Here is a 10,805-nt window from a genome sequence, read left to right as displayed (position 1 = left end):
TTCCATGGACAAAGGAGCCTGGAGGGCTGCAGTCCATGGGATCGCAAAAAAATCAGACACAACTAAGTGACTGAGCATGCACACGTGCACACACACACACATACACACATATGTTTGTTTATTAATAGATAAAGAATGTGTGGTATATTTAATTATTAAAGTCAGCTTATTTTTAAGTCAGTGTTGCCATTTGATTAAAAAATCATGCTAATAATGGTAACGCATTCTAGGGGTTTAAAAAAGGGCAGATAATTAGGACAGAATGCGGCTATAGCCCAGCACTTACAGGCAATGATAGATTAGCAAATTGTATTAAAGAGTAAATGGTTGTGCTAGTGATAAAGAACCCACCTGCCAATGGAGGACACATAAAATATGTGGGTTCAATCCCTGGGTTGGGAATATCCCCTGCAGGAGGGCATGGCAACTCATTCCAGTATTCTTGCCTGGAGAATCCCTGGACAGAGGGGCCTGGTGGTGCACAGTCTTTATGGTCACAGTCAGACATAACTGAAGTGACTTAACACACACACACACAAACAAAGACAGAATTCCCTGGTTGTCCAGTGATTAAGAATTTGCCTTCCAATGTAGGAGACATGTATCAGAAAACTAAGATCCCACATGCCATAGGGCAACTAAGCACCATGTTGCACAACTAAAGAAGCCTGCATACCACAACTAGAGAAGCCTGCACACAACAGGGAAGAGCTTTCATGCCACAGTGAAGATCCAACACAGTCAAAATAAATAAATAAATAAATAAATAAAAAAACAGAGAGGGAGAATAAATAGAAATTACAAAGGATTTGGGACTGATTTGAAATTATATTTTTAAAATACTACTCTAGCTATTGTATTCAGAATAACTTGGGAGGAGATAGAATCAAAATTAAGACTACATTAAGAGATGAGGATGATGTATAAAAAGATAGACTGTGTTTCTTTTTTGGACATAGGGTTGCAGATACCTTTTTGAGAGTATTGTGATTCAGTGAGATAAGGAAGAGGTGAGGAGAACAGGTTTGGGGAAAAAGTCATAAGAGAATTCTAGGACATATCTTAAGAAAACTTGTAGACAGTTAATAAAGATGTGTAACTTAAGAGAATGAATCACAGCCCTGCGTTGAAGCAGTATATTTATCCAGAGAGAAAGTGTAAAGTAAAGACTGTGTCCATGATTGTATTCTGGGAAACTGAAACATTTCCATGTCTAGAAGGAAGACCTGGTGAAGTGATTCCAAGGAGTAATTAGGTGAGAGACAGAAAAACCAAGAGAATGTTTGATAATATAAATTAAAATAATGGCCTTCTGAGCTGGAAGAATTGGCCAGTGATGTCAAATGCTGTTGAGATATCAAAAGCACTTGAGTGTGTGTGTGCGTGTGTGTCTGTGTGTGGAGGAAGGGTGTTATACATCAGTAGGAACAATGATTATTAGAGCTAAGGTAATGAGGATTAAGTTCAGAGGCATATAGTGCACTAAGCATTAGCTCAGGTGAGAGGTGATGTTGACCCTACCAAGGGAATGAATGGTGAAGATTAATGGGAAATAAAAGTCAATATTTGGAGATAAAGTTGATATGAATCAATGACTGGTTAAACATAAGGACAGGAAAGAGTAAGGAGTATGATTAAGATTCTGTTTGAGTAATGCCTACTATTGGATTTGGGGGCAAAGAAAAAGTAGGTTTATGTGGAAACATGCTGAATTCAACTTTAGACATGTTGAGTTTGATGTAAATGTGAGGCATCTATGCAGGGACATCCACTTGACTGAGAAGAAATTTCTAAGAGAGGAAATGAAGATGTAGGTTAAGATTTCATGAACCCACGAATGGGAGGGAGTGATACTGCTTGGGGAGAACACATGTACTTGGGAAGTTTGTCTGTGCTTTGCCCAAGCAGTCAGCATAGGACATCCACCATTCAGGTCACTCAGACATGAGCACTAGACATCCTCAGGCTTCTGTACTATTCAAGTTCCTAGAAGGATAGGAGTTTGGGAACCTTGAAGAATGACGGGGGAGAAGTGCAGGATGGATCATTGCAGATAACAAATATCAACTGTACAAGAAGAGATGGAACTCTCAAAGACTAAAAATAAACAGTGGACAGAGATCAGGGATAAAGCAAAACCTAGAGATGCCAAGGGAGTACGGAGAAAAGAGAACCCTTCTACACTGTTTGTAGCAATGTAAATTGGTATAGCCACTGTGGAAAACAGTATGTAGGTTTTCAGAAAGCTAGAAATATCATTACCATATGACCCAGCAATCACACACCTGGGTACATATCCAGACAAAGTTATAATTTAAAGTGATACATACACTTCCATGTTCATAACAGCAATATTTACAATAGCCAAGACATGGAAACAACCTAAATGTCCATTGGCAGATGAATGGATAAAGAAGATGAAACCCCTGAAATTATATATATAACTCAACCCCAAAAAATAAAAATAAAAGAATGAAATAAAGCCATCTGCAGCAACATGGATGCAACTACAGATTTTCACAGTAAGTGAAGTAAATCAGGAGACAAATCAGGAGACACGTACGATATCACCACATATATGTAGAATGTAAAACATGACACATATGAACCTATATATGAAACAGAATGATGGACATATAGAAATAGACTGTAGTTGCCAATGGTGAGGGGTTTGGAGTAGGGTCAGCGTGAGAATTCAGGGTTAGCAGATGCAAGCTTTTATATATACAATGGATATATAAGAAGATCCTGGAATTTCCTGGATAAGAATTCACCTCCCAGTACAGGGCAGAGGGGTTTGATTTATGGTCTAGGAAGATTCCATATGCCTCAGAGCAAACAAGCCCCTGAATCAAAACTACTGAGCTCACATTCTAGAGCCTGTGAGCATCAACATCTGATCCCATGTGCTGCAACAACTGAAGCCTATGTACCTAGAGCCTGTGCTCCACAACAAGAGAAGCCACCACTATGAGAAGCCTGTGCACCACGATAGGGAGAAGCCCCTGCTCACTGCAATTAGAGAAAGCCCACACAAAGAGCAACAAAGACCCAGCACAGCCAAAACAAACAAACAAAGCACAGAGAAATATATTCAATATCCTATGATAAACCATAATGGGAAAGAATATTAAAAAAATAATGTACACACACACACACACACACACACACATATATATATATATATATATATATATATATATATATATATATAACTGAATCACTTTGCTGTATAGCAGAAATCAACTATTGTAAATCAACTATTGTTCAATATTAAAAATTGAATTAAAAAAAGGAATTGAGTATGTCAGGATCAACGGCTCAAACATATTCCTCTGCTGTTGAAAAGAAACCAATGTTGATGGTGTGGTGAGATGACACCTTAAACAAAATCAGTTATCCCTTCTCTGCAGGGGCAAGACAGAGTGGCAAACATGACTGATAAGTTGTATGCTTGCTTATGTATGTGACAGGAAGTTGGTGGTGCTCTACTTTCTCAAAGGAGTGGAAAGGGAAGTAAAAACTTAAGATGGAGAGGGAACTGAAAAGAGAGAAAGATATCCCTGGACATGTCCTACAGAATGGAGAAGACTAAGATCTTTCCAGGAGCAGCTGTTCATGGTTGATTCCAGCTGCTGCCGCTGCTGCTAAGTCACTTCAGTCATGTCCGACTCTGTGCCACCCCATAGATGGCAGCCCACCAGGCTCTGCCATCCCTGGGATCCTCCAGGCAAGAACACTGGAGTGGGTTGCCATTTCCTTCTCCAGCAGATATCAGCAAATTCAATGTATCAATATGAAACAAGAATAATAGTCCAATACCAAGTTTCTAATTTATTCCAGGAATGCAAAGTTGCTTCAGTATTCAAAAATTGAATGTCTTGATTTATCATATTAAGTCTTAGAATAAAAATCACATTTTTGTATCAGTTCATGGAGAAAAAGTATTTGACAAAATTCAACTCACATTCATGATAAAAATTTCTTAGCAAACGGTGTAGAAAAAAAATCCACGTGTACACACGCATGTTGATGTATGGCAAATCCAATACAATATTGTAAAGTAAAAAAAAAAAATCCAGCTGATAAAGATCATAAAAAAGCAAACAAAAAGTCAGGCTATAGTTGCCGTTACATATTATTTAATGGTGGAAGACTGAACACTGCCCTTGAAGACTGGGAACAGTAGGCTTTCTGACCACTCCTTTTCACCCTGATAGTAAAAGTCCTGACCAGTTCAATAAAGCAAATAAAGGAAAGGCAATAAAGGCCTACATATATAAGACATTGACGCACATACGTCCTGGTTTGAGTGCTGGTAGTTTGACTTCCTAAGAAGCCCCTATGTGGAATGTGATATATCTGAGGTTTGACATGAGTGAGAAAGTGAAAGTGAAAGTGACTCAGTTGTGTCCAACTCTTTGTGACCCCATGGATTATACAGGCCATGGAATTCTCCAGGCCAGAATACTGGAGTGGATAGCTGTTTCCTTCTCCAGGGGATCTTCCCAACCCAGGGATCGAACCCAGGTGTCCCACATTGCAGGTGGATTCTTTACCATCTGAGCCAAAAGGGATGCCCAAGAATACAGGAGTGGGTAGCCTATCCTTTCTCCAGCAGATCTTCTTGACCCAGGTATTGAACCGGGGTCTTCTGTAGAAAAACTGGTGAAAAGAATGCAGTCACTTGGTGGCCATAAAATAGAGGCTAGATGCATTTTAGTGTCAAATAGATACAGCATGTATTATCTGCTTTTCATTATTCCTGCCACTGTTTTTGTTGTTGTTTTGTTTTGTTTTTCCCTGATTATACTGGCGACTATGACTAACAGTCCACAGTAATGGACCATCTATTATTGCAACACTTGAAGTGTTGTGATTTAAATGTACTTCATGCTGGAAGCAAGCTGGAATCATGAGTTTTAGTTCATATTTTACTTTGCCTGTGGATTAATGGTTTTACTTTGTATCCATTTAATGCTTGTACAGTGTTTACCTTTATGAATATTGTGACCATATTTTCTAGGAATTCACATAGCAAAAATGAGAACAATTGCAGTACTCAAGCTAGCATGTCCCAGCCTTCACTGGAAAGGCTAAATGACTGTGTTGTTTTATACACCAATGAGTTATAAAGATAAATGAACACAACAACAGATTTCACAGTATACAGAAAATAATTTGGGATTGGGTATAATAGAGAAGGTGAGATGATCTACACTAATTTCCTGGGGCTAGTGTAACAATATATTATAGATTTAGTCGTGTAAACAACAGAAATCTATTTTCTCATAGCTCTGGAGTTTGGAAATCTGAGATCAAGGAGTCAGCAGGGTGGGTTCCTTCTGAGCACTGGAAAATGAAAACATTTCCCAGTCTTTGTAGATGGCTATCTTTCCTGTGTCTTCACATTGCCTTCCCTTTGTGTGGAAACTGAATTCACAATTTTGGGCAAACAAACTATACCCATTAAATGAGTGAAGGCTTCTCTATTTCTTTATAAATGTATTTTTAATAGGAGGATAGGTGCTTTAAAATGTACTGTTGGTTTCAACCAAACAACAACGTCAATTAGCCATACATATACATATATCCCCTCTCTCTTGAAACTCACTCCCACCCCCTCCCAAATCATATCCCTGTAGGTCTTCAAACACCACTGGGCTGAACTTCTTGTGTTATACAGCAACTTCCCATTAACTCTCTATTTTTCATATGGTAGTGTATGTATGCCCATACTACTCTCTCAACTTTTTCCATCCTCTACTTCCCCCATGGTGTCCACAAGTTTATTCTCCACATCTGCCTCTCTATCCCTGCCTTGAAAATAGGTTAATCATACCATTTTTTCTAGATTCTGTATATATGGGTTAATATACTATATTTGCTTATCTCTTTATGACTTACTTTACTCTGTATAACAGGCTCTAGGTTCATCCACATCACTTCAATTGACTCAACATCATTATGTTTTATGGATGAGCAATGTTCCATTATTTATATGTACCACAACTTCTTTATCCATTCATCTGTCACTGGGCATCTATGCTGGAAAATTTCTCTCCATTTTTGTTCTCCTAAAAAGACTTAAGTGCTCAGCTGAAAATAGCAGCCACTGAATTGGCATGGATGTACTGCACAAATACACATCATCATTTCATTTCCTTTCCATCATTTTCATTACTCTTTGAAACTAAGGAATGTTTGTGACTTGCAATTAAAATGTCCTTTGGGCAAACAAAAGAGGATATTTTGATTAGGAATATAACAGCCACTTACCTTGTAGAGCTGATTCTACCAGGTCTAACCACTATCATACTTTCTACAGTATATCAAGTTATGTGTCAAATCAAAGCAACAACAAAAATGTACCTTCGGCTTTTAAGCATTTTGATTTGAAAATGAAGTTTGAAATTATCTTTTTGGTTTTTATGAAAATTGTAACTGAACTACAGAAGACATAAAACAGAAGATTATTGATAGCTTGTCCAAACCCAAACTAGACTTTGGTCATATCAGAGCATCCATTGCTAACATAAATTTGGCAAACTTCATTCATCTATGAACTCCTTGCCAAAGAAAATGAAATGAAAAAATCTTACTTGCTAAATGTCCCATGTATATTTTACATAGCACTGTTAAAATGGGGCATGATATGCTTACCTGTGATTTTGAGTCTTTCACAATGTTTTCGGTCACTTTTCAGTTTTTTGAAAACCTGTAGAAACACTAATGATAGTGGTAACTGTATAGTGACAGGAGATAGCCTCCATGGACACCTGCCTACAAGACAGCTCTCTTTGTTTCAAGCCATAAAAAAGGATTATCAAAATGTTGGCTTGCCTTTAAATTATATTTTCAATATGTGGGAGAAGAATGTCCTTGTCTAATTTGGAAAAGATGGAAACAATAACCCTGTGTACAAGACAGCAAAAGAGACACCGATGTATAGATCAGTCTTATGGACTCTGTGGGAGAGGGAGAGGGTGGGGAGATTTGGGAAAATAGCATTGAAACGTGTATAATATCATGTATGAAATGAGTCACCAGTCCAGGTTCGATGCATGGTACTGGAGGCTTGGGGCTGGTACACTGGGACGACCCAGAGGGAGGGGAGGGGAGGGAGGAGGGTGGAGGGTTCAGGATGGGGAATGTGGGTATACCTGTGGCAGATTCATTTCGATATTTGACAAAACTAATACAATATTGTAAAGTTTAAAAATAAAATAAAATTAAAAAAAAAAAGAAAAGAGAACACTAAAACAGAAATGTATATGATTTTTTCCCCCACGTAAACTGTTTATAGGCCACAAATAATCTAGTAAAAGACAAACTGACTGCACCTGAGTTTCTTGGTACTATGTTTGATTGCAACTAAAACTGACACAGAAAAGAAAAAATAAAAACAATTTGTGGGGGCAGGGTCTAATAACTCAGACCTCATAAATATCAAAATGCACTGTTCTTTGAAAGATACTCCTAACAGAATGAAAACAAGAAGCCACAGACTGGAGAAGATTATTCGTGAAACACATACTCTAAAAAGGATTTACATCTAGAAAATACAGAGAACTGTTTAAACTTAGCATTATGAAAACAAACAAGCTGGCTAGAAAATGGTCAGAGATAGAAACAAACACTTAACCAAATGGGATATCTGGATGGCAAATTAGCACTAGAGGAGATGATCAATACCATTAGCTACTAGAACAATGTAAATTAAAGCCACAAATAGATGCCACTTCATGCAAATCAGTATACAAGGGAGGCTGTGCCAAAACTCAACCTCTCACGCAGCTGATGGAGATATGAATTTCTACAGTGATTCTGTAATTACAGAAAACTAACCAAACTAATCACTTAGGTCACAGCCTTGTCTAACTCAATGAAACTATGAGTCATGCTGTGTAGAGCCACTGAAGACAGATGGGTCATGGTGGAGAGTTCTGAGAAACAGTGCTCCACTGGAGAAGAAAATGAGAAACCACTTCAGCATTCTTGCTTTGAGAACCCCATGAACAGTTCAGTTCAGTCACTCTGTCGTGTCCAACTCTGCAACCCCATGAATTGCAGCACGCCAGGCCTCCCTGTCCATCACCAACTCCTGGAGTCTACCTAAACCTATGTCCATTGAGTCGGTGATGTCATCCAACCATCTCATCCTCTGTTGTCCCCTTCTCCTCCTGCCCTCAATCTTTCCCAGCATCAGGATCTTTTCAAATGAGTCAGTGCTTTGCATCAGGTGGCCAAAGTATTGGAGTTTCAGCTTCAACATCAGTGCTTCCAATGAACACCCAGGACTGATCTCCTTTAGGATGGAATGGTTGGATATCCTTGAAGTCTAAGGGACTCCCAAGAATTCTCCAACACCGCAGTTCAAAATCAACAATTCTTCAGCACTCAGCTTTCTTCACAGTCCAACTCTCACATCCATACATGACCACTGGAAAAACCATAGACTTGACTAGATGGACCTTTGTTGGCAAAGTAATGTATCTGCTTTTGAATATGCTGTCTAGGTTGGTCATAACTTTCCTTCCAAAGAGTAAGCATCTTTTAATTTCATGGCTGCAGTCACCATCTGCAGTGATTTTGGAGCCCCCAAAATAGAGTCAGCCACTATTTCCACTGTTTCTCCATCTATTTGCCATGAAGTGATGGGACCAGATGCCATGATCTTCGTTTTCTGAATGTTGAACTTCAAGCCAGCTTTTTCACTCTCCTCTTTCACTTTCATCAAGAGGCTCTTTAGTTCTTCACTTTCTGCCATAAGGGTGGAGTCATCTGCATATCTGAGGTTATTTATATTTCTCCTGGCAATCTTGATTCCAGCCTCCAGCCCAGCATTTCTCATGATGTACTCTGCATATAAGTTAAATAAGCAGGGTGACAATATACAGCCTTGATGTATACCTTTTCCTATTTGGAGCCAGTCTTTTGTTTCATGTCCAGTTCTAACTGTTGCTTCCTGACCTGCATACAAGTTTCTCAAGAGGCAGGTCAGGTGGTCTGGTATTCCCATCTCTAAGAGACAAAAACATATGACACTGAAAGATGAACTCTCCAGGTTGGTAGATGTCTAATATGCAACTGGAGAAGAGTGGAGAAATAGATACAGAATGAATGAAGAGGCTGAGCCAAAGCAAAAATAATGGCTAGTTTTGAATGTGACTGGTCATGGAAGTAAAATCTGATGCTGTAAAGAATCCATGAATCAAAGTAAATCAGAAGGGGTCAAACAGGAGATAGCAAGAGTAAACATCAGCATTTTAGGAATCAGTGAACTAAAATGGACTAGAATGGGCAAATTGAATTCAGACAACCATTATATCTACTACTGTGGACAAGAATCCCTTAGAAGAAATGGAGTAGCCATGATGGTCAACAAAAGAGGCCAAAATGCAGTACTTGGGTGTAATCTAAAAAACAACAGAATGATTTCTGTTTGTCTCCAAGGCAAACCATTCAATATCACAGTAATCTAAGTCTATGCCCCAATCGCTAATGCCACAGAAGCTGAAGTTGAAAGGTTCTATGAAGACCTAAAGGACCTTATAGAAGACGGTCATTTTAATCATAAAAGATGTCCCCCCTCCTTTTTTTTTTTTTTTTTTCATCAAGAACAGATGTCCTTTTCATAATAAGGGACTGGAATGCAAAAGTAGGAAGTCAAGTGATAGCTGGAGTGACAGACAAGTTTGGTCTTGGAGTAAAAAATGAAGCAGGGCAAAGGATGACAGAGTTTTGCCAAGAGAATGCACTGGTCATAGCAAACACCCACTTCCAACAACACAAGAGATGACTCTACCCATGGCTATAACCAAATGCTGCTGCTGCTGCTTCTGCTAAGTCGCTTCATTCGTTTCTGATTCTGTGCGACCCTATAGACAGCAGCCCACCAGGCTCCTCCGTCCCTGGGATTCTCCAGGCAAGAATACTGGAGTGGCTTGCCATTTCCTTCTCCAAGGCATGTGTGCATGCTAAGTTGCTTCAGTTGTGTCTGACTCTGTGCGACCTTATGGACAGCAGCCCACCAGGCTCCTCTGTCCACAGGATTCTCTAGACAAGAATACCGGAGTGGGTTGTCATGTCCTTCTCCACATAACCAGATGGTCAGTACATAAATCACATGAAAAATGCTGGACTGGATGAAGCACAAGCTGGAGTCAAGATTGCAGGCAGAAATATTTATCAGATCAGATCAGATCAGTCGCTCAGTCGTGTCCGAATCTTTGCGACGCTGTGAACTGCAGCACGCCAGGCCTCCCTGTCTATCACCAACTCCCAGAGTTCACTGAGACTCACGTCCATCGAGTCAGTGATGCCATCCAGCCATCTCATCCTCTGTCATCCCTTTCTCCTCCAGCCCCAAATCCCTCCCAGCATCAGAGTCTTTTCCAATGAGTCAAATCTTAGCATGAGGTGGCCAAAGTACTGGAGTTTCAGCTTTAGCATCGTTCCTTCCAAAGGACACCCAGGACTGATATCCTTTAGAATTGACTGGTTGGATCTCCTTGCAGTCCAAGGGACTCTCAAGAGTCTTCTCCAATACCACAGTTCAAAAGCATCAGTTCTTTGGTGCTCAGCCTTCTTCACAGTCCAAATCTCACATCCATACATGACCACAGGAAAAACCATAGCCTTGACTAGACGAACCTTTGTTGGCAAAGTAATGTCTCTGCTTTTGAATATGCTATCTAGGTTGGTCATAACTTTTCTTCCAAGGAGTAAGCATCTTTTAATTTCATGGCTGCAGTCACCATCTGCAGTGATTTTGGAGCCCAGAAAAATAAAGTCTGGCACTG

The sequence above is a fragment of the Bos indicus x Bos taurus genome, chromosome 21 (genome assembly GCF_003369695.1).
Source record: "Bos indicus x Bos taurus breed Angus x Brahman F1 hybrid chromosome 21, Bos_hybrid_MaternalHap_v2.0, whole genome shotgun sequence".
Classification (NCBI taxonomy): Eukaryota; Metazoa; Chordata; class Mammalia; order Artiodactyla; family Bovidae; genus Bos; species Bos indicus x Bos taurus.
The sequence above is the reverse complement of the archived record's forward strand: the minus strand, read 5'-3'. Positions refer to the sequence as shown.